General features: G+C 41.7%; 1 long non-coding RNA gene across 1 annotated transcript in view; it reads right to left on the bottom strand.

The window, feature by feature from the left end:
• The window catches only part of LOC141982355 (uncharacterized), a 79848-nt gene that overhangs the window by 45564 nt on the left and 9607 nt on the right, over window positions 1–24677 (bottom strand). The window contains exon 2 of the long non-coding RNA XR_012638040.1: window positions 906–949. This is a non-coding gene — a long non-coding RNA (uncharacterized LOC141982355). The remainder of the gene's footprint in view (window positions 1–905; window positions 950–24677) is intronic.

Genomic DNA, 24677 nt, shown 5'->3' with positions numbered 1-24677 from the left:
GGGGGCTCACTTCGGTGGTAAGTTAGCTACTTACTGAACAATTTTGCATAGAAAACTATAACTACTTTTCATACCAGTTTTGAGTTCACATAAAAATGTCTAAAGAAACAACAGAATTTGCCTTATCTTAAACTAATTGTGAAAGTCTCCAATGTTGCATTTGTCAGCCTGTCAAGATGGTATTTTTTACTGTTTTTATTATTAAATACTATTCCAACTGTTATTTTGCATTAAAGCATACAACAGCTTTCATCAGAGAATCTCACAGTGTTTTAAGTCTCAGTACTATGGTTAAGCAGGTAAGGGATTTAACAATCACTTCATCTATCTTGCCCTTAAGGTAAAACACAGAAGATGCTTGTCAGTATAAAGATCAACTGCATAACAACTTAGGCCCTGATCTTGCGAAGACATACACATATATGCCCAACTTTTTGTAAGGAGGTCCATTAACATAAGTCCTGTATCCCAGAAAGGGATCTTCCTGGGTTGAACTTCAATGTCAGTGAGAGTCCTTGCTAGGATAAGGATTCAAATAGGTTGATTGCTGTACAGTTTTAGAGACTAATATAGGAGCTGAGGATGAATATCATATTCTTTTGCAGTTGCAAGGTAGGCTAAATGCAATGTGGCCAAGACACTAGTGTTAACACCACTACTCTTGCCAAATGTGCCAACAGCTCTTGGACAAGTAGTCAGGACCTTGATTTTACATCTCATCGAAATCCTGAATTTTAAAATTCAATTATTCTATTATACTATCATTAAAAATATTTTACACAGTTACATGCACTGATTTGCTTAAAGTCAGAGAAACATGAATGATATAAAATGCAAGCCCTGCCCTCCCACACTAATCCCCTTCTAGAATCCATTCAATCTTTTAATTATCATATGGTTCTAACCTGCAATGTTCTGTCATTTGAAACCATCCTTCTTTCTTGGAGCTCTGTCTAGAGCACAAAAGAAACATAGCATTGGTTCTCACATGATGCTCATGTAGAGCTGTTAAATCATCCAGAAAAGGTTTACTAGCCCACAAGCTTTACAGAGAATTAAAGAGGAAGCTTTAATTATATTCTGTAACCCTCTGGCCAAAGTTTTTCTCTGCTTTCTGGTAATCAATAGGTAACAACAAAGAGAAAAAAAATCTAAATCACTGATTTGATCCGCCTCCATAAAGAGTGAGGAGGAAAAAAAAATCTGTCTCCTACAGTTAAAGCCCCTCTGCCGCCTAATATTTCTTTTGGCATAAGTTTTAAAGATGAATGCTTACATGATTTTGTCTGCATTCTGGGATGAGGTTGCTGCCAGAATAAAAATATTCTCTATTTAGATACATAACACCACTGTAACATAGTTCTGTTGTATGGCACAGGCATATGTTGAATTCCTTCCACTTGAAATAGGAACATTGCCTCATCCTGGAATTGACTCATTAAGCCCCTGCTGATGGCGTACTCATACTTATCTGATTGGTTGAGAATGTCCACTTTTCATATCTGGATTTGTAGATCAAATTATATTTCTTTAGGTATTGAATTACACCCCTTGGCTTTGGCAGAATGGAATGAGGGAAGATCGAGGTGGTTAAGCTTTCTATTGATTTTCTATCTGTATCATTGACACTTTTCTCCTATCCCAGTTTCAAATGTCAGCAACAAGAACAAATCACAGTCAACAAGAACAAATCACATTTCTCTTTAGTAAGACACTTGAAAAGTGGGAAAATACAATGTCTCAAAAAGATATGGGGCAGAGCTTTAAGCACAAGGCTGTGTCATTTGATGTGAAATGATTAGGAACTTCATTTGAGCATCCACTTTGAATATTTGATTCTCTCTACAGTCAGCCATTCACATAAGACAAGATTTTATATACTAAAAAAAAAAGTTAGATTAATGACTGGATTGTGCCACAGCTCAATTTACAAGAGTAAGAACCTCTTAGTCTCTGCATGACCACAATAGTGCTGCCCTCATCGTGGCTCCATAAGTGGCTTCTAGAGTTCAGCTCTTAGCATCCCAAAGCAGGTGGGCAGGAAGGGGGAAGAACCTTGGCTTTTCCCATCTAACACACAAACCAGCAGAATTGAGTCAGTACAAAGGGGAAGTAGGCTTTCCTCCATAACGGGCTTTAGTAAATTACTTCCTGCTGAGAGAAAACAGGGAGCAGGAAAGGAACCGAGATTAAAAGCCACAATTTCTTTGAAGACCCCATGAATGGCTGCATTTATGTACTACTATGCACTACTCTCCCAAAACTTGGGGAAGTAGATGGTCTTGCAAACTTTCTGTGAAACTCATCAACTCTGAGATACTTCAGACCAATGGTGACATGGAGTCACCTGAGGAGGCAGTTGTTTTCTAAAGTGTAGCTCAGCCCCCAGCCTCCTCTCTTCCCTGCCCCATGCACACTTTTAAAACCAGGGGATGATAGATAAAGTGACTCTGCAGCATCTCTTTTCTGGGAGGTGGTCTCCCAAGAAAGCAGGTCCCAGTTATTGATGATTACTAGGTCAAAAACAGCACCTTGAACGCCACCAGGACATGCTAGCTGCCGCTTTCCAGAGCTCCCATTGGCCGAGAACGGCGAACCGCAGCCACTGGGAGCTGTAGGCAGCCATGCTTGTGGATGGTTAATGTAAACACTGTCTTGCAGCCCACCAGTGGATTACCTTGATGGGCTGCATGTGGCCTGCGGGCCGCAGGTTGCCCACCACTGATCTAAAAGAAATGGAAAACCTAACCAGCTCCCCTAATTCTGAAGCCAAGTACAAAGTAGCAAGTGCACCCTTCATCCCATAAGGCTGATACAATCTCTGCCATTTCTTCAAAATGCTTATCCCAAATTAGAGCGTAACCTTAGTTTTATTTTGATTGCGTCTTAGCCAGCAGGTCTCCTCCATGAAACTCTCTGAGACATTGAATATGGCATTCAGTTGCACTATCTTGGTCAAATGAGACTGAAACATAGAGCTGAGTCTAATCATAACACTGAAGTTATGTTTAACCTCTCATTACTCCATAAGCATCAGCCAGCAACATGGCTGACAAGATGGAACCCTGAGGAATCCAGGAGAAAAGATTCCAGAATGTAGAGAAACAACTGGCTTTGGGGTCACATAAAGAGAAAAGTCTCAAACAATGTGAGAGCAAGTCAGGCTACTCGTATTTGGGTCTGCAAGTGGTCCAGCAACACGTCATATTCAATTATTATTTGTATTCCAGTAGTATGCAGAGGCCTAATCAGATTGGGCTCCATTGGGCTGGGTGTCGTAGAAGAACATAGTAAGAGACAGTCCCTGCCTCTGAGAAAGTACAATTTAAATTAATAATCGATTTACCAAACAGGAGTAACAAATCATTTGTGAGTGTGGAAGATGCAGGATAAGAGCAATAGCAGTAGGAATGTGCCATTACATAGTGTGGCTATGTGCACAAGTTTTTAATCTCTCTTTTTTATTAAAGATATAAACAAATACTCATTGTCTGTCTACTGGCCATCTGCCGGGGTGGCAGGTATCCAATAAAATTGACATGCACAACTGGAGCCAGCTAAATCAACTTTGTACCACTCCCTCCTAGTCACCTTGGTATAGGGAACATATCAGGGTATGTGCCATCAGTGTGCCCCGAGTGCACAGGTTTCTAGCAGTCCCTGTCAGAGTGACAGCCCTTATGTGACTATTACAAACTCATGCAAATAGCAATGTATAGCAATACAGAGGGTGTCCTACATACATTTCAAGGATCTTAAATTCAATTACCATAGGCATAATTATATGGCTCCCATCAATGGAGAGATAGTATTTGGATTGAATCCTGTGAAAATGTATGTGAGTGATTCTTAATTCTGTGATTAGTCCCATTAGTTACAGTGTAACTACTCCTATTGCTAAGGATGTTCAGGATTAGGCCCTTTTTTGGCATTTAGCAACAATGTGACTCTTAGCTTGAGTTTACTAAGTAATGATCAGGCATCATAGTGAAGCATTGAGTTCTGCAAACCTTTATTGTTTAATCTAAAGGGCTCCCATCAATTTGGAAATGACACAGGCCACATATTCAGTGTAGCTATTTGCAACCTCTTTGTCAACATTCCCCTGCATTATCCTCCTGCCTCCATCTCACTTCGTAGAAGGTGCATTAGTTCTGAAAGGCACTGAATAATGTGGACAATTATGGAGTTAGAGAAAAAATAAGAAATACAAAGAAAAATGACAAAATTTAATTTCATTATTTCAAATATATGGAGGCTTGTGTGTATAAGCTGGCATGTAATAGCAGTGAATTGTGTTATCTTGTGATTTATGCTCTATCATTACATGCTGAAAAATAGAGTATAATAAAGAGGTATTGTGTACAAAGTAGATAAGGGATAAACCTCCTCCCAAGACTCTGCAATGACTCAAACTCAAATAGTTAGGTTCAAAAACTAGGTTAAAGGGGATTGGTTCTCTCAGGAATTTGAAATGGGATCTTGCTATTTTCCCTCTTCTCCCGGATATATGTTCAAGTGAAAATTATCTTGGGAAGGAGTCTGCAGAGAGGTGTATGGCAAGGCCATAGGACAGGAGGCTCAAAGCTGGAATTTGGAAGCTGAAAGGTGTCTAAGGCAAGAAGAAAGATGAAGCACAGCAAGGATGGTAGGGATGACTTCCTCTAGGAAAGAGGAAGATACGCGAAAAATATCCAGATTCCTCATGATTCTGCAATTTACCATCATTTATGATTTTTGCAGGCTTTATTATCATTTTTGGTATAAAGATACTGAACACAGCACTTAAATTGATGGTGTAATATTGGCTAGATACTTTGTATATGATGTCTTATTTACCAGGGTTCTCTTAGGCAGGAAACTACTTCATCAGATACTGTGATGAAATGTCTGGGATCTTTTATGATTTTTTTGCTATTAATACTGAATAATTTATATGAACAACAGTTCATGGCTGCTATCTTATCCTGCACTGGATACATTTAAGCAGTAAGGACTTGATTGGTTTACAGGATCCTGACCTCTCTTACTCTTAGTATATTTTGGATGCTAGTTTTGTTAAAATGATATCCAGCTGAAAGCAGTTTTGTTGATCATACATAATTGCCTTAGTTGTCTTTTCATTTGCATACAATATTTATGGGATCTTGTAAATTTAGATTTAATAGAAAAACTACTGATGGGGGAATTAACTCACATTTATTCCCTTTTAAGAGTCATCTAATGTAGGATTAAGGTATGTTTTTAAAAGATGTTAGCTAAAATGTTTTTATTAAAATATTCTAAAACTGTAGTATGGACAGGGCACGTTATACTTTAATATATGTTAGCTGGTCAAGGTTAGATAAAACGTGTTAGATAACTTATTTATTTTAGAAAGGGAATGGTCATGTGGTTAAACGCACAGGACTGTAAGTAAAGAAATCTGGGTTCAGTTACTAACAATCTAAGATTTGACATGTGACCATTGGTATGGCATGTAGGGACAGGTTTACAAAGACATTTAGGAACCTTAAAATACTGGTCGGAACACAGTGGGATTCTTAAAGTTTTCACTCAGGCTTCCTATACAGTGAATGGGGGAAGATAGGTACCTCAGAATGAGATTCACAAAAGCCAGCCTGCTACTCAGGTCCCCACCTAAGCTAGCAATGGGAGATATGTCCTAAGCCCCACCTTACTCTGGGCCTTCAGTGCCTATCTCTCCTTGGGATTCTCAGCAACAAACCTTTTCTTAGAGTTAGGCAACATTATCATTTTGGAGGCAGAGACATAACTTTTAGCCCAATGGTTAGGGTACTCAGTTGGGATGTGAGACAATCTCAGTTCAAGTCCATCTGATCCCCCAATCTCTCCTGCTGAAGCTATTCCGCTTTGGACAAATAATGAAAGTTACTGGATGAGGGAATTCCCACATCCTAAGTGAGTGCTATAACCACCAGGTTAGAGAGTCACTCTCTTTATTATCTCTCTGGCCCACTGCCCCAGCATGGAACAACTTCAGTAGGAGAGATTGAGGGTGACCCATAGACCAATGGTAAGTGCATGCTCTCGAGAGGTGGTGGAACCTGTTCAGATCCCTTTATCTCCTCATCAGCTGGAGCAGGAAGTTGAAATGGAGGGCTCCCACATCTCAAGTAAGTACCCTAATCACTAAGCTAAAAATCTCTCCCTCCCACCCAAGCTCAACTAAAGGGACCTGAGCTGTTAAGCTGGCTCTGAGCCTACTTGCTGGATTGGGCCCCCACAGGTGAGGTAGGCGTAGAAATGCCTATCATCTCCTGGTTCTTCATCACACTGGGGCTTAGGTGTCTGGTCACCTAGAGTGAGGCAGCAGTACACATGCTAACATACAAAAACATAGGTAACTAGGGAATATTTACTGAAAAAAATTAGACACCAAGTCATGTTGGGCACCTACAGAGTTTGGTGGCAGCAGGAAGGCCTAATTCTGAGATTTAGTCACCTAAGTCCTTTTGTGAATCTAGCCCTACATGCTTACCTGCATTTTAAGACAACTATATACCTTTATAAATCTGGCCCTTAATCCATTTACTACCTGACTAGCTTCAGGTGCTTTAACTGGCTTCAGGTGCTTTAATTAATTTATAGCAAACTTTCTTCCCTCTACAGGGAAGAAGGCTCCCTTCTAGCGCTCTCCTGCTGCTGCCCTCTGGCCTGGGCTTTCCTTGCTTTTTGCCCCTGCTTTCGGCTTCCCCCCCGACCGGGCCAGACGCTCTCCCCCCTTTCTTTTCCTTTTGTTGTTTTTTTTTCTTTCTCCGCTGTTGCTAGAGTGCTGGCCGGCTGCCGGCCGGCTGTTAGCCCCGCCCCCCCTGCCCGCCCTCGGACGCTGCTGCTGCTCCAGCTAAATCCCCCCCCTGAGGGGGGGGCCTGCCGGCCCACTTCCCCGGAGGGGGGGAGTGGAAGGACCCATCCCCCAGACCCAGCCGCTTGCTGTTTGTCTGCGGACTCATCTCCGGTTGAGAGGAATCTTATCACTTGCTCCGGCATTTCTGGAATGCAAAAAAGAAAACCCGGAACAGACAGAGAAACAGCCATCTACCAGAGGAACACCGCCCGGGGAACTTACAAATCGCCGTGGAGGGGGCCCAAGACTGAGTAACTTTCAAACTGTGCTCTCGTGTGGGGGGAGGCCTTGACTGTGTTGTGACTGTGTTTGTAGGGACACAGGGGGTGTGGCACGGAGCTGCCCCCTGATCCATCTGTGTCCTCCCAACCCCCACACTACCATCTTCACAACTGCCTCCTCCACCACCATTGCTGGCTGTTTAACATCTGCCTCTGGACTTAGCTGCTCACCCTGATTCCACCGTGTGGGCCAGAAGCACCAGCCAACGAAACAGGACTCTCTGGACAAGCGTATGGTGGTTCATGTGCCCCCCCCCCCCACGAACTGCCCATCCCACAGCCTGTTCCTTTTTACCTGACCCCAACTCCTGCAGCTCTTTTATCTCTGCCCGGGAGGTCTTCTGCGAGACCTCTCCAGGCAGCTGGTCTTCTACCAGGACCTCCTCCAGACTTGGAAACTGTTTTTAACTACCAGGTTCATGGCGGCCACTGAGGGGGCAGATCTCCTCGCAGAGCCCCTGCTACACAACCCCCAGCTCCGTGTGCAGGTGGCAGAGTCCCGCTCAGTGCACCAGAGCTTGATCCTGGCAGAAGTCACGAGAGTCGGAGACCTCCTAGACTACGACCGGGGAGACTGGCTGGATCCCCTGACATTCGCCCGGCGCATGGGGCTCTCCAGACCTCGTACCCCCCGGTGCGTACTTCAGGAGGTGAAGGCCGCTTTGCCGCCTGCTGCTTGAGCTTACCTCGACTGGGTCTTGCTCGAGGGCACGCCCCGCCCACCCTCTACCCCAGGACCGCCGGACCTTTTAATTGGACCCCTACCCCGTAGACCCAATCGACCCCCTCACCCCTTTACTGCGAGCCGGCTGCATGAACTGCAGCCGGTACGCTTCCAAACTGCGCCAAGGAAACATCTATACACGCTCGTGCTCCACACCCTTCATGTCCTCACCCTAGTGTCCCACCCCGACACAAAGTGGCGAGACCTTTTGCCACCTTTGGAGGGTGAGCAGCCCCAGTGGGCCAGCCTATATTCCACCTTGGTTCTGAGGTCCATCAGGGACATCAGCTGGTGGCTCCTTCATGGAGCTGGGAGCACGGGCACGTACTTAGCGCAGTTCAACCCCATCCCAGATACTTGTCCATTTTGTGGTGTGAGGGAAACCCTGGCGCACATATATTTCAAGTGTGCCAGGCTGCAGCCCCTGTTCCGGCTCCTTGCAAATCTTCTATTATGTTTTTGGTTGCATTTTTTGCCCTCACCTTTTTATTTATGCACTCCCCATCCGTGGCCTCACAAAGTTGCAGGATCTTCTAGTTAATCTCCTCCTGGCCCTGGCTAAAATGGCCATCTATAAAACCAGAGAGAGGAGGTTGGCCGATGGAGTTTCCTGTGACTGTGGGGCCGTTTTCCGATCCTCAGTCCGTTCACGTATCCGGGCGGAGTTCCTCTGGGCGGCGTCCACCGACTCCCTTGATGCTTTTGAGGAGCGCTGGGCACTGTCTGAGGTTCTCTGCTCGGTGTCCCTGTCCGGCTCCCTTTGTTTGACCCTTTGACTGGGGGAGAGAGTAAGGGACCCCAGCCCCAGCCATTGCTGCTGCGGACACCACCACCTTAGAGGGGTCTTTTCACACGTGGGTGCATGTGCTCCCCCCCGGATTGACAACCCCACAGCCTGCCCCTCTTGTTGGGTGCTTTCAAAGGAGGGAATTGTTGGTGACACTGGGTGTGGCGCCAGGTAACTCGAGGGGGTGGCAGACCATGAGAGTTGAGGAAGCCCCCCGCCCTGGGCCCAGGCAAGCTTGAACACTTCCCTCCCCTGAAGCTAATGAGAAAACAATTGTGATTGGTTGCTGTGTTACACATTGCATATGCTGTTGTTTTTGTTTTGTAAGTGTGTTATGCAAATAAAAACACTCTCCTGCTGAAAAAAAGAAAAACAAGAAAAACAACACTCTCTTGCTGCCCTCTGGCCATTCTGTATCACAATATATATAACAGTACTTCCTTTCTGTAACCATTTGTCTATCTTGTCTATTTAGATTGTAAACTCTTTGGGGCAGGGATTACCTCATACTATGTGTTTTTATAGTACCTAGTACAGTGGGGATTGGGGCATGTAGATATTACCATAAAACAAATACATGACATAATATAGATTTAGCTATTTTTTCATGTTCCAATTGCCCATGAGAAGGTCACAACTTGTACAAATGTGTAATCTGCAGTTGCACTATTTGCTACTAATATTGTTTGTGTTCTGTAACTAGATCCCTGAAGCTTTATTGATATAAGTCCATTTGCCTAAGGGATTATCCAGAAACATTGTTATTTTACTGTTGTATGAATGATAAAATTGGCTTTTAAAGACGACAGAGGACACTCCGTGGTCAAGATCTCTTAAAAAGGTATTTGTATGATTTTGAAAAATAGTTTTGTGAATAAAAGGACTACTCAATAACGACTTAATAATCAGATAAACAAATCAACAGATTCCAGGAGTCACAGCTCTGTGTCTTGACCGAAGGTATAACACTGTCCCCTCAACAGGTCATGCAATAGTGTTGTTCTAGCCTCACTAGCAGTAATAAAACATAGATTGTAAGCTCTGTGGGGCAAGGAGCGTCTCTTTGTTGTGTGTTTGTACAGCACCTACCACTGTGGGGTCCAAGACCGGAGCCCCTAGGTACTACTGCAATACAAATAAAAATAGTAACGATAATAATATGCACCTCTTTTATCTGTGGCTTTCACCTGTTTTAGTGCATATTTTGGGCTGCACATACAAGTGGAGCATATGGGCCTTTAGAGAGACAGACTCATGATCAAACTCAGCTGATATGTACCAGTAGCTCAATATTTCCTCTTCCACACTGGCTCAGTTCTGCTTTCCAGCTCATTGTGGGGACAAAGTCAAGGCATGTGGAGTAGTCACACTGCAGAGGTGAGGCATCTTCCTGCACAATGACCCTCCAGTGCAAGTAGTTGGCACAGGTAGGTCAGGGACTAAAGAATCTGGTTAAAAAGAGAAGGAAACCGAGAGAGAGGCTTGGAGAGAGAATTCCACAAGAACGACTGCTTTGACTCTCTGCTCCCATTGTTTTTTCAAAGGTTGGGAATAAATAGAGACAGGCTAGGTATTCTTATTGAATTTGGAATTAATGTCAAGAAAAATGCAAGTTGCATTTAAAAAAAAACAATAAAAGGTCTGATTTTTAACCCAGGCTAATTACAAAAAAAGAAGGGGAAAATAAAAGCCTGTTTCATGATCCTAAAACCATGTTCTCCTAACCCTGAGCTGTTGTTGCTTTTGGTAACTAAATTGATAGTTTGTTAACTTTCAGTATCACTCTCTTTTCTTCCACCACACAAGCTAAATACAAAATATGTAGACGGCCTCTGTGTCAGCTTTAAATTTGAAATCAGAATCAAGATTTATTTAAACCAGAACTTTCCCAGTTTTTCTCCCATCTCTGGCAACAATATGAGCAAAAATGAAAAAAAAAATATTTGTCTGACTAAATACATACATATGTGAAAAAGACTTTTTATTTGCATAATGCTTTTTTGCATAATGAGTTAGCAAGCCACTGGAACAGTCTCTATTCTCCACTAATTTTATATTATGTGACAATGATGATAAAGAGTGATAGAGAATATTCTGGAGCACTGCAGCATGAACCAGTATTTATAATTCAGAGATGAAAGGTTCTGCATATGAAAGCTTCCACAGCTTCTCCATAGGACATTTCCATCTTGTATCAATAATGTATAGTAGCTTGGAATTCTAATTTTTGTTTCTATTGGCATACCAGTGTCAATGGGGAGAAAGGAATTAATGACAGGTTTCAGAGGAATTAATGACATTCTTTTCAGCTTTATTGTCACTGGACAAGATAATATTTCATTAATGCAAAGCTGCATTGTCAAGTATAAACATATGTATGAAATCAGATGATTAATTTGAAGTATAAATCAGAAGTTCTTAACACTATTTTTTAAATGAAGAGGTTTTTTAACTTTCTGTACATTTGTTTCCTGCAGAAAGAAAAGGGAACAATGAGAGAAGCTCATGCTGTATTTGAATACCAGAGGAGTTCTAGCTTGATTTTTTTTAATTTTATTTTTATTTATTGATTGATTGCTTCCACTAGTTCTGAAACTGTTGTGCCTGGCCTAAGGGGTATATACCTTAGGCTTTGCTTTATGTACTGTGTGCTGTATTTTCAATGAAATGTAGTAAATTTTATTTAGAGTACAAGAAAATCTGATGGAAGAAGAGAAGAGACCATTTTAATCTGAAAAAAATGGATTGAATCCACTTTTATTAAAAGACATGCTACAAGTCTGATCAGCACTATGGACCACATCCAACACCTACTGAAGTCAGTGGAAAGCATCCATTGACTTCACTGGGCTTTTGGATCAGGCCCAACATGTAGGAAAGACATTTGATTTATGATTTTATTTTATTAAAAGGTTTCTGGAAATAAGTGAAAACAACAAAGAGGCTGTTGAGGCTGAGACTCCAGATTTGAATAAGGCTAAATGTTTTACAAATGTTAGGTAGCACCAGCTATGTAGACATTCATGACAAAAATGCAGTAAGTGCAGTGGCTTTCTGACAAAGTAAAATTGTATAAAATTAACAAGTTCGCTTTGCAATAAACCAAAGTGGAACAGAGATTCAGACGTAAAATCTGTTGTCCCTAAATTAACTGTACAGTAACTCCCACTGTTCTCATTCTTAGACCTGGGTTTTTATTACAAACTGTCAAGGTTCCTTCCCCACTCTGAACTCTGGGGTACAGATGTGGGGACCCGCATGAAAGACCCCCTAAGCTTATTTTTACCAGCTTAGGTTAAAAACTTTCCCAAGGCACAAACTTTGCCTTGTTCTTGAATAGTATGCTGCCACCACCAAGTGATTTAGACAAAGAACAGGGAAAGGACCACCTGGAATCCCCATTTCCCCAAAATATCCCCCCAAGCCCTTACACCCCCTTTCCTGGGGAGGCTTGAGAATAAACAAGATGAGCACAAACCAGCCTTGGATTTTTTAGACCCAAAAAACCCAATCAGATTCTTAAAAAAAACAGAACTTTATTACAAGAACAAAATAAAGATAAAAGAAACACTCTGTAAGATTAGAATGGAAGATAATCTCACAGGCAGTCAGATTCAAAACACAGAGAATCCCTCTAGGCAGAACCTTAAGTTACAAAAAGACACAAAAACAGGCATACACATTCCCTGCAGCATAGCGAATTTATAAGCCAAAACAAAGAAAACCTAACACATTTTCTAGCTAGATTACTTACTAACTTTACAGGAGTTGGAGGGCTTGCATCCTTGATCTCTTCCCAGCAAAGGTACGGACAAAAGCCTTTTTCCCCCCTCCAGATTTGAAAGTATCTTGTCCCCTCATTGGTCATTTTGGGTCAGGTGCCAGTGAGGTTACCTTAGCTTCTTAACCCTTTACAGGTGAAAGGATTTTGCCTCTGGCCAGGAGGGATTTTATAGCACTGTATACAGACTTTATATTTATGACACAAACCTTTTGGGGGGTGGGGTGAGGAGAGATTAAAGGGATAATTGATTAACATTTTGATTACAAACTGGAAAAAATATAAAAATAACATGGCACACATTAAATAGGTTAAAACTGGCTCACTGAAAGATCTCAGATTGTAACTGTAAATGGGGAATCATTATCAAATGGATATGTTTCTAGGGCAGGTCCATCAGGGACTGGTTCTTAGCCCTGTGCTATTTAATATTTTTACTAGTGACCTGTAAGAAAACATAAAATCATCACTGATGAAGTTTGCAGATGGCACAATAAATGGGGGAGTGATAATGAAGAGGGCCGGTCATTGATACACAACAATCTGGATCTCTTGGTAAACTGGGTGCATGCATACGATATGCATTTTAATATGGCTAAAGGTAATATGTAATCTAGAAACAAAGAATATAGGCCATTCTTTTCAGGATGGGGGACTCTATCTTGGGAAGCAGTGACATTAGGGGGTCACAGTGGATAATCAGCTGACCATGAGCTCCCAATATAATGCTGTTGCCAACAGGGCTAATGCAATCATTGGATGCATAAGCAGGGGAATTTCAAGTAGGAGTAGAGAGGTTATTTTACCCCTGTATTTGGCATTGATGTGATTGCTGCTGGAATACTGTCTCCAGTTCTGGTGTCCACAATTCAAGAAGGCTGTTGATAAATTGGAGAGGGTTCAGAGAAGAGCCACAGGAATGAATGAGGGATTACAAAACATGCCTTATGGTGGTAAAATAAATAGATTATCCTCCTGATTCTAACAAAGAAAAGGTTAAAGGGTAAATGGATTAGTCTAGAAGCACCTTCATGGGGAACAAATATTTAATAATAGTCTCGTCAATCTAGCAGAGAAAGGTATAAAATGATTCAATGGCTGGAAGTGGAAGCTAGATAAATTCTGACTGGAAATAAGGTGTAAATTTTTAAAAGTGAGAGTAATTAACCACTGGAAAAACTTACCAAGGGTCATGTTGGATTCTCCATCACTGACAATTTTTAAATTAAAATTATATTTCCCCCCTAAAATATAAGCTCTAGAAATTCCTTTAGGGAATTTTCTTCTATGCTTATTTTTAAGTCTCAGTATGCCATGTTCTTTGCCCTGTCTTTTTTTCCCTGAGATTTTTACCTACCTATCGCTCATTTTACCAACTCTGATCCTTCAATCCACTTCACCCCCACAAGTCTCTGATGAGTGAAGCACAAATATAACAACATTCAAATTGACCTTCTGACCTCACAATATTGAAATTAGGTATAATTGCCCAGATCTTCAGCTGTAGCTTCAGAGCACACAGCACAATTGGGGAGGAGAGAAATGCACAAACATTGAAGTGAGGTAGTACAGTGTGCGGCAAAGCCCCACTCATGCCTCTTTTCTGGCCACAATCCTTAAACATTAACTACATAGAGGGAGAGGGATCATTAATTTGATCTATACCATTTGAGGTGATAAGGTGATGCTTCCATCAACAGCTATCTATATGCTGGCTTAAGGGTACTTTGTGGAAGCTAAGCAGAGCAAATCTGCCTGAATGCAAAGGAAGAATTTGGGCATATGAATTCACACATCCCTAACAGAGCTGAGATACTAATAGATTCTTCCATTCCACCCCTAAGTTGAAAACAAACAAAATGTGAGCCTCCGTTCAAACTGAAATTAAATTTTGTTTTTTTCTTACCAAAACAAACAAAAAACATCTCTTTACATTAAATTAAACATTTAGTTCAACCTGATTTTTTATTTTTTTCCATTCAATTGTGAGTGTTTTACAACCTTTATTCGAATTAGCTAAATTTCAAAACAAAACACAATTTTGAAATGAAAAGTCAAAATGATTCATTTCAAAATTATTGAAACAAAATGTTATTTCAGAAACTTCAAAGCAAAATGTTTCAACATTTGCCATTTTTCCTCCATCCAAAACTATTTACCGAATTCACACATAGTCTGATGCCCTGAAAAGTGAATTTTTCAGCAAGTTTACTATTTGTCTCCCAGCTCTAATCCCGAACAGTAACCAAAGTTGTAACCATATTTTGTTCATCTCTATTCATCTCAATAAGGTGCTTTTGCCTCAGTGTTTTTTGCCTCTCTGTAATACTGGTTAGTAATGTTCTTTCAAGATAAGTTGTTAGTGCTGTAATAGGTAATTCAGATATCTGTCCAGGCACGTCTACACTTGCAAAGTGACAGCGCGGGCAGTTACAGAAAGTGCTGAAGGAAATACACTGTTGTGTGTTCACACTGACAGCTTCCTGCGCAATAGCGTGTTCCCACTTGCAGCACTATTCGGAGCGGTGCACTCTGGGCAGCTATCCCACAGGGCTCCTCTTTTTCTTTTGCTGCTAAAACTTGTGGGAAGGCGGAAGGGGTCATGGGGCATCCTGGGTTCTGTCCCAATGCCCCATGATACATTGCTTCACATCCCAGCAATCCCTGTGCTTCTGTCCACATTTGCTGCCATCTTTCAATGGTTTGTGTACTGCGCGCCCTGCCCTGCCTCTTTCTGGCTGCAGGAATGGATCCTGAGCTGTTGACCAGAATGCTGCTTGCACTGACCAACATGTGAAGAGTGGCAGTGGAGTTATTCCTTAAACTACAAAAGCAAGAGGAGTGTGACATTGATCTCACCATGCGTAGTAGCTATGACACAAGATTGCTTGTGGTATTCATGGAGGTGCTGACCACAGTGGAACACCGCTTTTGGGCTCAGGAAACAAGCACTGATTGGTGGGATCACATCGTGATGCACGTCTGGGATGACGAACAGTAGCTGCAGAACTTTCGCATGAGGAAAACCACATTCATGGGACTGTGTGATGAGCTCGCCCCACCCCTGCAGTTCATGTACATGAGAATGAGAGTTGCTCTGTCACTGAAGAAGTGCATGGTGATTGCACTGTGGAAGCTGGCTACTCCAGACTGCTACCAATCGGTCGTTAACCAGTTCGGAGTGGGAAAGTTGACCGTTGGAGTTGTGTTGATGGAAGTTTGCAGGACCATTAATCGCCTCCTGCTCCAAAAGACTGTGACTCTGGGCAACGTGCGTGACACTGTGGATGGCTTCGCACAAATGTGCTTCCCTAACTGCGGAGGGGCGATAGATGGCATGCACATTCCAATTCTGGCACCGGACCACCTACTCACTGAGTACATTAATTGCAAGTGGTATTTCTCAATGGTTCTCCAGGCACATGTGGATCACCATGACATTAATGCAGACTGGTCCAGAAGGGTGCATGACACACAAATCTTTCAGAACACTGGCCTATTCAAGAAGCTGCAAGCAGGGACTTTCTTCCCAGACCAGAAGATCACTTTAGGGGAAGTTGAAATGCCCATTGTGATCCTGGGAGACCCCGCCAACCCCTTAATGCTATGGCTTATGAAGCCATACATGGGGCAACTTGACAGCAGCAAGGAGCGGTTCAACAATAGGTTGAGAAAGTGCAGAATGACTGTGGAGTGTGCATTTGGCCATTTAAAAGTCTGCTGGTGATGCCTGTATGGGAATCTGGACATGGCCAATGACAATATTCCTGTGCTTATAGCCATGTGCAGTACCCTCCATAATAGTTGTGAAGGGAAGGGTGAAATCCTCACTCAGGGCTGGACCGCAGATGCTCAGTGCCTGGAGGCTGAGTTTGAACAGCCAGAGGCCAGGGCTATTAGAGGGGCACAACACAGGGCCGTAAGGATCAGGATGCTTTGAGGCAGCAATTTGAAACTGAAAGCCACTAATATTTGTTGCTATGCTCGGGATTGCAGTGCTTGTAATGCTAGGAGGTGATTGGTGCACATAATGCAAGAAAGGGTCTTAACATAATTGTGTGTTGCTTTGCAGTGCTCTTTTTGTTGTCACTTAATAGAATAAAGATTTTTTTTCCAAACAAACAAAATTATTTTATTAAAAGATAGCAACCAGAGGAGAAAGTCAAACAAAAAAATCATCAGCAGGGAGGTGGATGGGGGAATGGAAGGTCTCAAGAGGAGAAGGAGTCCCATGATGGCTACAGATTTATGTATGTCCAGGGATCATACCCAACCTTCTCCTTTGGAGTATGGGTGCTGTACTTCAGCAAGGCCAAACTGCAGAGGGATGGGTGTTGGGTGCAAGTGGGTATTGGGAGTCCACACTGCTGGACTGTGAGGAGGGAGGAGCAGAATGCTGCTGGTAGAGACTGGAGCCAGGAGGTTGATAAGAGTGTGTTGGCGGTTTGTGGGGGGGAGGGGCACATGGGAAAGAGTTTTGCAACAGTGGATTTAAAGACTTCAAGTTACAAAGAATCCACCATATACACTGATTTAAACCTGCAAGTGATCAATGTCCCATGCTGCAGAGGAAGGCAACCCCCTCCCTGCCCCCAAGCAATCTGTCCCAAGGAAAAATTCCTTCCTGACCCAAAATATTGTGATCAGTTAGACCTTGAGCATGTGGGCAGGAACCAGCTAGACATCTGGGAAAGAACTCTCTGTAGAAACCCAGAGTCTTCACCTGATGCTAGTGTCTCATTACCGACCATTGGAGATATTTGCTGCTAGCAACTGCAGATCGGCTACATGACATTGTGGACCACATCCTCCATAAATGTATGAAGCTCAGTCTTAAAACCAGTTAGTTTTTTTGCCCCCACGGGTCCTCTTGGGAGGCTGCTGCAGAACTTCACTTCTCTGATGGTTAGAAACCTTCGCCTAATTTCAAGCCTAAACTTGTTGATGGCCAGTTTATATTTATTTGTTCTGAGTTCCACATTGGTGCTGAACTTAAATAACTACTTTCCTTCCCTGGTATTTATCCCTCTAACCTATTTATAGAGAAAAATCATAATCACACAGCCTTCTTTTGGTCAGGCTAAAAAGCCAAGCTCTTTGAGTCTCATCTCATAAGGAAGGTTTTCTATTTCTAGTAGCTCTTCTCTGCACCTGTTCCAGTTTGAATTCATCTTTGTTAAACATGGGAGACCAGAATTGCACACAGTATTCCAGATGAGGTCTCACCAGTTCCTGGTACATTGATACTAACACTTCCCTGTCCCTATGGAAATACCATGCCCGATACATCCTAGGACTGCATAACCTTTTTCATGGCTGTATCACATTGGCGGCACGTAGTCATTCTGTGATCAACCAATACAGTCAGGTCTGTTGCCTCCTCTGTCACTTTCAGATGATAAATCCCCAGTTTATAGCAAAAATCCTTATTGTTTGTCCCTAAGTGTATGACCTTATACTTTGCACTATTAAATTTAATCCCATTTCTATTACTCCAGTTTTCAAGATCATCTAGATCTTCTTGTGTGATATTCTGGTCCTCCTCCATATTGGAAATACCTCCCAACTTTGTGTCATCTGCAAATTTTATCAGCACACTCGCACTTTTTGTCTCAAGTTCATTAATTAAAATTTTAAACAAGACTGGTTCCAAGACCAGTCCCGGAGTAACTCCATAAGTAACCTTCCTCCAGCCTGACAGTTCACCTTTCAGTATGAGCCATTGCAGTCTCCCCTTTAACCAGTTCCTTGCCCACCTTTCAATTCTCAGATTAGTCCCCATCTTCTCCAATTTAGCTAAGAATTTCTCATGTGGAACTGTATCAAATGCCCTATCCTGCATTTCCTTTGTCATTTCAAAAATCAGTTATCTTCTCAAAGAAGGAGGTCAGGTTGGTCTGGCACGATCTACCTTTTGTAACACCATGTAGTATTTTATCCCAACTACCATTTACTACTATATCTTTAACTACTTTCTCTTGCAAAATTTATTCCAAGACCTAGCATACAGTTGAGGTCAAACTATCAGGACTTTAGTTTCCTGGATCACTTTCCCACACCCCGTTTCTTAAAAATTGGTATTATATTAGCAATTCTTCAGTCATATGGTAGGACACCTGAGTTTTCAGAGCAATAAAAATCTTTGCTATTGGGCTTGCAATTTCATGTGCCAATTCCTTTAATATTCTTGGATGGAGATTATCAAGACTCACTCCTCCCCAGTTTAGTCCCATTAAGCTGTTTGAGCCAAATTCATGGATGACATAAATAGTGGTATAATTTACAGCAGGGATCGGCAAGCTTTGGCAGACTGACCATCAGGAAGCAGTGGCCAGCAGATCCCTCAGTCATCCCACGCCACTTCCTGCAGCCACCATTGGCCTGGAACAGCAAACCGCGGCCAGTGAAAGCTGCGATCAGCTGAACCTGCGGACTCTTCAGGTAACCAAACTGTCCTGGCCTGCCAGTGGATTTTCCTGATGGGCTGAGTGCCAAAGCTTGCCGATCCCTGATTTACAGGGTTGGGTGTAGGCTGTTCAGAGGATGGGACCAAGTAATGTGACTTGCAGCAATCTGGCATTGCCTGGGGACCAAATTTAGTCATGATTCTATGGGAAGTGTTTTGCTTACACCGGAGCTTTATCTGACCTTTGTAATTGTTTGGGATGATAAAGCAAACTTTTATTTTCTCTGTGTGCAACATTAGAAAACTATATATGTTCTCAAAAACCCTGCTGTCCTTTCTTCCTAAAATGGTTCATTTTGACAAATTGAGTCATGCTTCCTGTTTATAAACCAGAGGTGACAAAATCCAGAAATAAACACACATAATATGGTTTAGGTGACCAATCACACAAATGAATAACAAATAACCATAGTACTCAATGTATAGGTAATCAGTAGGTTGTAATGAACAATTTCAAGACAATGGAACAAACTCCTATAGAAACTTAAAACCACCACTAATCTTACCACCTTTTGCTCCAAGTGGAAACAACACATCCTTTAACTTGCCGTTTCCAGTACAAACACACACAAAAGCCAGGCACTGTACACTTCCTTTTACTAGTGGGGCGAACAATGAAAGAAGGAACCATACATGAGAGACGTTAGCTATGTTGCTTTATGCACTATTGGAAAGTGCTCTGATAAAAATACAATATAAGAACCTGAACAGAATACAATTATTTATAATTAAGGCTAGTTTATGTCACAGAGGTCATGAGAGACCTCCATGACATTCTCTGCTTCAGCCCCAGAGGTTGCAGGACTCGAGCTGACAGCCAGTGGGGTCCTGGCAGGATTCCAGTGACACACGACAGCAGCGACAAGGCACCCCCTGCAAAGTTCCAGCGACAGATGACAGACTCCTGAGGGGGTCTTCCTCAGACTTCCAGCGACAGACTTGCGTGGGGGGAGGGGGATGCCTTGGGCAAGCAGCTGGGGTGTCCCATTTTCTCTTTGGGATATATGGTCACCCTGCAGCTCCCAGCCGCCGTGGGCGGAGGGGGAACCCCACAGCTCCCAGCCACCATGTTGGTGGGAGAAACCATGGAGCCACAGCAGCAAAAGTCACAGACAGGTCACGGCTTCTGTGAATTTTTGTTTATTGCCCTTGACCTGTCCATGACTTTTACTAAAAGTAACAATGACAAAATCTTAGCCTTATTTATAATACACCAAAATGAGATAATCAAGGATATTTTGTGAATAACTAAACGAGAAAAAGATTTAAGCTCTTTGAATGAATTGTTTGTTGTGACTAGTTTGCCCAGACCTAAATGAAAATTGTACTCACTTACTCCATAAATTCAGTGGAATTTAGCTCTTAGGTTTTTGTTTTGTTTTATTTTGTTTTTTTAAAGGGAAAGAACTGAATAGAATTGACAGAGTAGAAAGGGGTGACCAGGAACAGCTGGCGGGGCGGGGGGCAGGGAGAGAATTAACTATTAAACAGTAAGAGAGCCCAAATTCTCTCAGCTTATTATACTTATTTTAAATATATATATATATATATATATATATATACACACATATATATATATATATATATTATAAATATATATATATATATATATATATATATATATATATATATATATATATATATATATATATATATATTTTTTTTTTTACAGGCAAAGCCTTTATCACAGATATAATTCATTCCTTTTCTGTTGGCAAGGCTTCTGATTTCTCAGGATCCTAGAGTCACCACCTTGGCTATCAATATGCTAATAGCTATCCACAACTTCATCCCCCACTCTGAGTTGTATGATGCATTAAACAAATTTTACATCTAAAGCTTGATATTGCTAAAAGAATTTGGAGTGTAGCATTTTATCTTTAATGAAATATTTCCTGCAGGAATACCTTATAAAAAATACATTCATTTCAATCCAAGAACATTATATTGGACCATCATTACCATAGTGCAGAGCAGAAATCTAACTTTTCTGGATCGCATGTTCTAAGTGCATGGTAGAGACAAGAAAAGGAGAAAGGGATTCACTTGCTATTCTAGCACCATCTCATGACCTGTCTTTGAACTACGGAAGCTTCAGAGTAAACTCCTGATTGGCTCATCCAAATTAGGGTATGGACAAAATGTAACAGCAATAGTTGCCCCAAAATGAAGAGTTTAGAAATGCCTAATAAATGAACTGTGACTAACCTGAAAAAGTAGTTAGAAAAAGGCTTTTAGTACCTTTAGGACAATTGAAGTCTTTAATCTTTGCTTATTAGCTGGTTGCAATATGTCTGATTCACAATAAGGAAACAAATAAAAACCTAATATTGTGCCTAGATCACATAAAAAAGGATAATGTACCTCCTAGCATTGTAATAGTTTCATACCCAGTAGTTAAGCAAAAGTTGGAAAGAGAATTCATTAGATCAGACAGTATTCATATGGATCTTTGTAATTCAAAGTTACATAAATTAAACTGCCATATTAATATTTTCTTTCAGAATAAGAGCATTTCCTTCATATTGGACAACTGTGCAAATAAATACTGTATCTGAGCTACTATTATATCATTAGAATTAGACCAAAATCTTTGGTGCAGTGACTAATGCGACAGTGTACTTCAATCAGATGTATATGAGTAGAATATTACAGTTTGCTAGTTACCAGTGCAGTGTTATACAATATTCAGTAAGTGCTATCCTGACTTATAATTAAACCAATTCAACATTTATTTAAAGTAAAATATGAGTCAACTAAAATATAGATAATCTCTTTTGGTGTAACCTCTCAAGGAAGCAAAAAATAACTTGAGCTTGTGTCTCTTGTTTTTCTACTTTTTGAGGTATAAATAAGGTCTGAAATAGTCACTCCTCCCAAAAAACAAAAACAGTTTTCCCTGCTTGATTTTTAAATTATAACTCAAGACATTCATGTATTACTGCAAACACCATCACTATACTTCACCAGATCATTGAGCTTCAGATCTGGAAGACTATCACAACTTGAGAACCAGTGTAACGACGACATTAAATAAGCCAAGCGAGTGAAAGCTGAGCAATAGAGGGGAGCAGAGATATTTAGACAGGGGCTGTTTAAAACTGTTTTTTGTTAGCTCTGGTTAACCCCTATTTAAATGAACATTTTTGAGAACGGAAATCTTTGTTAAAGATTCAGTACTGTGACAATTAACAATATACATCTGCTGAGATCTACGACAAGATCTCTAGGAAAACCAAGGAAGAACAGAACCAGAGTTAAAGGACAAAGAAAATAACAAAATAATCAAAACCAGAACCTCTTAAAAAGTTACCTCGGAAACAGGCACACAGTATTTAAACTTGAAAGCCATTTTGGACAGCTAATTTATTAGAAGTTCATTACAACGCAAGTTAGGAAAACTTGTCTTGATTATAATTCATAGAACTTTCTCTCAAGAACTCACTATTTTGAAAGACGTAATTGTTTGGGGATATTGATTTTAAGGAGAATTTCCTGTAAGTACAAAAATGCTATTTTTGTAAGATTAAGCTCTTGACTGAAGAAGATGAAACATTGCAATGCTGTATTGATATACTACAGGAAGAGCCAAGTACACAGCATAAATCACATAGACATTTGTCTAAACTTAATTAAATAATGCCACTCTGTCAGACTAAAATGATTAATTTATAGACTGACAAGCCAGATTATTATTTTCTAATTATTCAGCGAATGAGAAACTTTGATTTACAAAAAATAATAGGAACAACACTAAAATTTAATTGTTTTGATACACACAGAGCTACAGACATAAGCAACTATTGTTTTGTGTAAGCAGCACTCAGACTTTATGAAAGGCCAAAATCCATTAATGTGTATGTAAGATCCTAACCACAGTTTCTGTTAAGAACTTTTCACATAGGCCCAAATTCCACAGCTTGGTCTGAGGCCTGGGGCCTAGCTAACAATGGACAATATATGACTAAAAAAAACTGGGTAAACAGGAGACAATCTTGCTTTGTTTCAACTAGATAAGTGGAGTCAGCAGAACTCCAGATGGGAAGCAGTAATTGGGTGTTCTTATCATGAGTTATAGACACACAAAGCACGGAGAAGAGCCTCAAAGTCTACTCCCCCGAGCAGGAAGGAGATCGTGAACACCCTCCCCAAATGCCAACCAGAGTTCAGGGAGAGGCCTAACATTCAGTATGAGATATGACATCCTCCCTTCCACAGATGTATCCTCCTTCACAGATGCCAACTCTAGTTCTCAGAAACACCCAAAAACAATTGCTATTTGCTGTGTACTTTTCACTGTCTTTTGTTTTAAACACCCAGGAATGTACCTGTTGGACAACTGGAAGAGCTACCTCATTCTTGTGAACCCCAAAATCAGGATTTAACCTACACATTGCAATAGGAAATGTTTGAGGGAAAACACCTGTGTATTAGCAACATGTTATCCTGAGCTATGGGCGGAGCCATTATGTAATCTTTTAGAATATTGGCTTATTGTGTTAATCTTGTCTTGCTGCTAGAACCTATCCAGGGGCTTGGGAACTCCCACCCCGTTGCTTCTCTCCACCCATGAGCACCCTATATAATCTATTGTAATCAATTTTTTAGCAGTGTCTCACTGAGCCTAATAAGCAAAGTAACACTCTGCCAGCGCTGTGCGTAATAAACCCTCGTGCTTGACTCTACAGGGTGTCCATTTCTGTTCCTTCACTTTACCCTATATCTCAGGATGGGCCAGCTCACCCAGGTTGAAAGCACCACGTCACTTTGACCAGAGAGCTTCATTTGTGGCTGGCAACCAGGCTAGGGGCAACACCTGAGTAAGAATCCAAGTTAACTCTGCAGGGAAGACAAGCCCTCAATGGATATTCACAGGGTGCTTCGAGCCAGCAGCCTTATAAAAAAGCAGCCAGTTGCAAACCAAGTGAGCGGCAAACAGAGGGCAGGCAAGCAGGAGTTTGCTTTAGAGTTTGCATGGGGGGAGTTCCCACAGAGGGTTTTTGTTTGTTTGTTTTTTGCCTTTCAGGCTTCTGTGAGCAGTAAATACAACATCTGAAGAGGCTCTTAGAAGGAAGATATTATGGATAGTGAGCAACCAGCTGCTGCGACCTGCACACAATGTGCCCTGTTTGTCTTTCTCCCCGAGGATAGAAGCAACTTCATCTGTACAAAGTGCAAGCTGGTCTCCATATTGGAAGAGAAGGTTAAAGGACTAGAGACCCAAGTATCAACCCTACTTTGCATCAGAGAAAATGAAGATTTTTTCTGGATAGAAGTCAGTGTTTGGAGCTGCAGGCATCACATGCTGAACAATCAGAGAAGGGAGTGCAGAACGGGGGAGAAAATTGGCAACATGTGACCTCCAGAAGAAGAAAGAGGAGAACCCATGTACCCCCAATGCAGATAGAGGTATGAAACCGTTTTCAGGCTGTCTGCACACGTACTACATCGGAGAATGGTTTGGAAGAGTCATCAGAGGAAAGGGATCAGAAGGGGACCCCATCGACCAGAAGGCATGGGATTCATTGTCCTAGGGATGGGGGTTCCATGACCACCCCTCCCAAGAGGAGGAGACAGATGGTGGTGGTTGGGGACTCCCTCCTAAGGGGTATGGAGTCATCTATCTGCCATCCAGACCAGGAAACTCGAGAAGCATTCTGCTTGCCTGGAGCTAGAATTCAGGATGTGATGGAATGTCTGCTGAGACTGATCAAGCCTTTGGGCTGCTACCCATTCCTACTTCTCCACGTGGGCACCAATGATACTGCCA

This window comes from Natator depressus, chromosome 1 (assembly GCF_965152275.1).
Source record: "Natator depressus isolate rNatDep1 chromosome 1, rNatDep2.hap1, whole genome shotgun sequence".
Lineage (NCBI taxonomy): Eukaryota > Metazoa > Chordata > Testudines > Cheloniidae > Natator > Natator depressus.
Note: the sequence above shows the minus strand (reverse complement) of the source record. Positions and strands in the feature narration are given on the sequence as shown.